The sequence below is a fragment of the Electrona antarctica genome (genome assembly GCF_951216825.1).
Source record: "Electrona antarctica genome assembly, chromosome: 10".
Classification (NCBI taxonomy): Eukaryota; Metazoa; Chordata; class Actinopteri; order Myctophiformes; family Myctophidae; genus Electrona; species Electrona antarctica.
The window spans coordinates 6,556,668-6,562,746 of NC_136791.1; positions in this window are offsets into that span (position 1 = coordinate 6,556,668).

Below are 6,079 nucleotides of genomic sequence, written 5' to 3' on the forward strand. Positions count from 1 at the left end.
AACCCGTGGGCGGCTTGCTGTGAGGTTTAGGGTTTGGGTTTTGAGTAGGGTGTCGGACTAATGCCTGTCGTACTTAGTACGTCGGGCGAAACACATGCACCCCCACCCCCCCCGATACCTGACCACTAAATGTTACAGAACTAGTGCTTTAATGTACAAAGACCATGGCTGATGGCTGATATTATACTGTTTGTAAGATGTAAATACACAGCACACGAAAATAAGATTTTTTTGAGGGGGGGGGGGGGGGGTTAACACAAAAACTGCTCGTGACGGAACGTTCCGCCATATAGAATCCAACCGGCAACTGCTTCTGGTGGAATGTTCCGTCATATATAATATTATTGATATCAAACTGGATCGCTGATTTGTTTTTATTTTTTTGCTTGGCCTGTCCTTCTTCAGCGATCCTAGGCCGGTTTGCGTGCCATTCACTTCTTGTATACAGGCGGACTAAAAAGCTGAATAACTCTAAATCTACGGAGCTCTCCGTGGTTTTGACAAAACGCACGATGTTCGGAGGTCTTTTCTGAGGCGGACTAAAAAGCTGAATAACTCTAAATCTACGGAGCTCTCCGTGGTTTTGACAAAACGCACGATGTTCGGAGGTCTTTTCTGATTGTCCGGTGATCCCGATTGGAACATTGGCACTTTCCAGAGCAAGGATGGCCTCATTTTAGCTCGCTAGCATTGACGCTAATTATTTAGCATCTAAAATGGACGCCCAAACCGGACGTGCATCACACTAAAACCAAGTAGATCCGGGTCGGCAGTCAAGCGTTGGCATAGTGTGTCCACCAGGTGGCAGTGATACGGTTTAAAGTAATATCTGACCAGCACAAACAACTTACTGTGAGTTCAGATTGACGTGCAGCTAGTTTCTTCAGCCTGTATTTCACTGCTTCCCTTTGCTTCTGGAGACTCTCCTGCTGCTTTTCTAACATCTCCTGTGTGAAAAGCAGGGGTTGTAGAAACATTCACCACACAATTTCATTTCAACGTCCGCTAAATGGATCCCAGAGAATGATTCTGTTGAAGTGCAGCAGAAGCCCCCTCATACCAGATGCCAGTCTGTTGTTCCCTACTAGTAAAAAATAAATAAATAAAAAGTAAATAGGAGCTAATTGGCTACAATGGCTCACAGAGCATTGTGCTGTCGTTAGATTAAATGTTCATTTAAATTAAGAGTGCTCATTTAACCCATTTAGGACTAAGGCCCATTCTAAAAAAAAAAAAGTCTTCTAAATCCTAAAAGTTTTCTGAAAAACCTATATGTTTCTATGTCAGTGGTTCTCAACCTTTTTCATGTCAAGGACCCCCAGAACTATCTGTATTTGGCTGCGGACCCCCATTTTCTCAATTTAAAAAAAATAGCATATCTACAAGCTCATAGCGCGGCACCATAGATCTGCTATTTTTAAATAGCTAAAGTTTCAAATAATGCTTAAAACACCAAAAGAGGTTCCCGCCCTGAATGGGTTAAATTAAGAGTTAAATGAACATTTAGGATTTGACAATGTATATACATGTTAGGAAGAAAGATGCTCTTTCAGTACAGTTTCTGTCCCTCGGTCTTCTAACAGGTTATTATAGAGCGTCGCAGTCCTGCCCTCTACCATGGACCAGGAAATGATTCTCCGTTCATTTTCCTCATAGACATTTCAGAAAGTATTTATTTAAAGACGTTTACGCCGCGGACAAAGCCAACTCGAGTCGTGACAAATCATGACAACCAACAACATTTTTGGGGCCGAAAAAATAATTAGAAAGAAGAAAAAAACGGCAGGTTACAACACTTTTTTTGTTGTTTTTCTTCTATGTAATTATTTGTTTGGTCCAAAATATTGTGTGTGTTGTCATGATTTGTCACGACTCGAGTTGGCTTCGTACGACGCTTAAAAGGTCTTTAAATAAATACTTTACGAAATGTCTATGGGAAAAATGCATTGGGATTCATTTCCTGGTCCATGGTAAGGGGCGGGACTGCGACGCTCTATTGCAAAGCATTGCAATTCCTTGCCAGCTGTGCAGTGATTTGTAAAACGTGACATCATCTTCATCATCTTTTGCAGCTTTGTGTATATGACCCATTGACCCACCAAGCTCGAAAAGACTCCATTTGACCTCCACCCCGTTCAGCATTCTCTAGTACATATACGCGCATTCCACAGTCAGTCTGGGCGGTCTATGGGTGACTACAGATCCAATATCATGTGGTGATATGGATATATGCCAATGGATAAATAATGGACAATGCCCATGTGCAATTTCAGATTGACCAGTCAACCCACTGAAGAGGAAAAGTTGTATATGTTTGTGTGATTTATTGCGTACAAGAAATGTAAAAATAAAGTTTACAAAAAAATAAAAATAAATAAAATGCTAAACGTGTCCTGCCCCGTATCACTCCCTATTCACTCGGGAGGAAACCACCTAACTCCATTTTTGAGGTTTATGATTTTTTTCTTTTCCATGAATCACTGCTATTGAACAGCCTTTATGTCTGTGTGTTGTTGTTTTTTAACCAATGACCAGTCAATCTAAGCTAAAAAAATAAATTGCAAAGGTAATCAAGGTAATCAAGTTCAAGGTTTTTTTTATGATCCTGAGGGTCATCCAAATAACATTAAAAATAGAGTATTAAATAAATTGTGGATCATAACTTCAGGGGTTGAATTATGCTTTAAGAAGCATGTAATGTGTCAAACTAGGGGGTTTTCATTATTCTGAATTTTGCACGAAAAACCCTCCTTAGGCCATAGCCACTTGCCAGAGTGCATAACTAATGGATTCAGAATCCAAACCCCCCTAGTTTGACACCTTACATGCTTCTTAAAGCATAATTAAAATTAGATTTGTTTTGCCTTATAGGTTTTTAATGGTACTCCAACTTTCAACCCCTGAATTTACCATGTGGCCGCCCCCACCCTCTGGAATGCTCTCCCCAAACACATACGAGACTCCCCCTCACTTCCTACCTTCAAATCTTCACTGAAAACCCACCTGTTCTTTTTCCCCCTCACAGAATCAAAGGACCCCCAGGGGTCCCTAAGGCAGTTCCAGGGGGTCCCCAGCTAAATGATAGTTTGGAACAAAATGGACCATTACGGGTCTGTAACTCTGAGTGTACAAATGGAACCAAACGGACCCTAACGGGTGTACACTCTCAGAGTTACAGACCCGTAATGGTCCATTTTGTTCCAAACTATCATTTAGCAATTAACATTAAAATTGGGGGTCCCAGAGATAGAAATCCGTAGCCTAGAGGTCCGTAGCCTAATGCATGTCAAACTTGGGGTCCTTGAAATTAAACGGGTTGAGAATCACAGCTAGACCCGTAAAAATCTTCTCCTCTTATGGGGGTCCCTGGCATATCTCTTCAAATGTGGGTCCATGGGCTGATTAGTGTCAATTTGGGGGTCCTTCGAACAAACAGGAAGGTAGGAGCGCACACCAGTAGTGGGAAGGTGCTGACCGCGGGAGATAAAACTGACTGAGAAAGGAGAGAGGCCGCACAGCTCGTAGTCACGATGCCAACAAATTTTAATTTTTCCAAGTTGCCTTCTTCAGGGAATGAAGAATTGATTCCCTGAAGAAGGCAACTTGTTGCCGAAACGTTGGAAAAATAAAAATTTGTTGGCATCGTGACTACGAGCTGTGCGGCCTCTCTCCTTTCTCAGTCAATTTGGGGGTCCTTGACATGAAAAAGTTTGGGAACCACTGCCCTATAGTGATTACGAGTCGTACAAATTGTCGTAATTTACGACATTTTGTAGTGATGTCTGAATGTTATTATAAAACATTGATTCTGTGTCAAAAAACATTTGAAAACAGAAAAAAAATAGAAAAAGTGCCCTTCTGGGCACAGGTCTCCACCAGGAGGATAGGAGTGTGTGTGTGATGTTTGGCAAAATGTTTAGAAGCAATATAAACGTGTGTGTGTGTGTGTGTGTGACACGGCTTGGCCTGTTGTAGCGCCACCATGAGGCTGATTTGAAAACTGTCAAGTGGCATTTCTTCCAAAGCCTAGTGGGAATATGCATGCACAGTTTCACCACAATCGGACGCTGCGTTGAGTAGTTGTGGCGATTTGTACAAAACGGGTACAAAGCGGGCTACTCCTGAAAAGTTTAGAAACCAATCGTAGCCAATGAGGGTGGATTATGAGAAATCAAACAAACCCATCTTGATCACATGACTATGAAGAGCATGTGTACCGATTTGCGTGAAATTTGGATAAAATCTGAAGGAGTAATATTAGAAAATGTGTTTTATATATAAAGAGCAGATGTGAAAAATTCCAGGCAAAGGTTTTTCCTTGGCCTCTAGGGAGTTAGAGGTAAAAACACTTTTCGGCCAGTTATAGCGCCACCATGAAGCTGAGTTGAAAATGTTCATGTGGCATTTCTTCCTCGGCCTAGTGGGAATGTGCGTGCACAATTTCACGGAAATCACACGATGTGTTCATGATTTGCAGCATTTTGTTTGAAACTGAGCACTCCTGCGAACTTTGGAAGCCAATCTTAGCCAATCAGGATGGAGTCTGAGAAATCTGAAAGACCCGTTTCGTTGAATGGCTCTAGAGAGACTGTGTACCAATTTGCGTGGTTTGGACAAAATCTGTAGGTGTACTGTGCAAAAACTTGTTTTGCACAAAGCGGCCTCCTGGTGGCGCTATAACAGGCCGTCCTGGAAATTCTGGGGCAGAGGTTCATCGTTGGCATCCAGGGAGTGTGTGTGCAAAATTTGGCATTGACCGGATTAACGGTGCCGGAGATTAGCTGTTCACAGACGGAAGGACGGACACACACACACACACGGACACACGGACGGACGGAGTGCAAAACATACTCTCTCCCCATGCCTTCGGCCTGGTGGAGACAATAATGATTATAATATATATTATTATAATATAATTAAATATTAAAATACTTTTTGACCGAAAATCAAATGTTTTATGCATGAGCATGATCCCCAGGAGCCCGGATGGCTTGGTTCCAGGCTTAAAATAATTGGAAATCTCTGTGGCCCCACAAAATGGCTGCCAAAGGATTTGAAGTCATGGATTTGAATGATCTTCCTCTTGCGCACGCTGGGCAAGACCTAGCCGGTTGAGTGGTTACACGGAAGTAGCGGAATTTTGGCAGATTTAGCGTAATTACCGCCCAGGAAATGACGTTGACACTTTACAAATCTGTTTATATTCTCAAATCTGTTCATATTCTCCGTGAATGAAACGAGTGTCGAAAAATAACGTATCCGGTGGAAATGCGTCCGGCAGAACACTCTCTGCCTTATGTCGCGAGACTCGTGAGTCGTGACCAGGCTTTTCTCTTCGCAGATAGAGATAAAGGCCTTTTCATACTCCAGTTTTAGGTGATAAAAGGTGACCACCCAAAACTACACTATGACGTCATGCCACGGTGGTCACCGCTCACACAAACACATCTCTCTGTTTTTACTAACCACCGTTTCGATGGTCACCTTATCACCTAAAACTAGACTATGATACACCATTCTGTATTGTCTAGGTCTAGGATAATACAGGTTGGGTTGATTTAAGCTATGATGATTGTGTGCAGCGATTATCTAGATGCACGATAGGCGTGTATAGTCACACCCAGAGTAATCTAGTAAGAGAGTAATGACACTCCCGTTGACTCTCATTGTAACAATGGAATGCGGAAGTGCTCATTCTATCTCAATGGGATAGTTCCAGCCATAGCGCAATGTTTGGAACTATCACCCATAGGTACCCGCTTTGCGGCGAGATCAAAGCGTGTCACCACTCTCTTACTAGATTACTCTGGTCACACCCAGCTCTGTGTCCACTCCAATTAGTTACTCAGGCCGGGTGTGACTGCTTAAATCAGCCATCAGTGCATTGCATTACCCACCCCTTGATTCACCTGCTGCCCAGGCCAATTAGGTAATAACAGGCCACTTAGTAATAAGGCAATAAGGTAATAAGTCAACTTAAATATAGTCTAAAAACTAAAACAGGAATGACTGTGTTGCTTTGTTTTTTTGTTTTTGGGACAAAGTATCTGATCATGAGCAATTTGTTTTAATTATTATT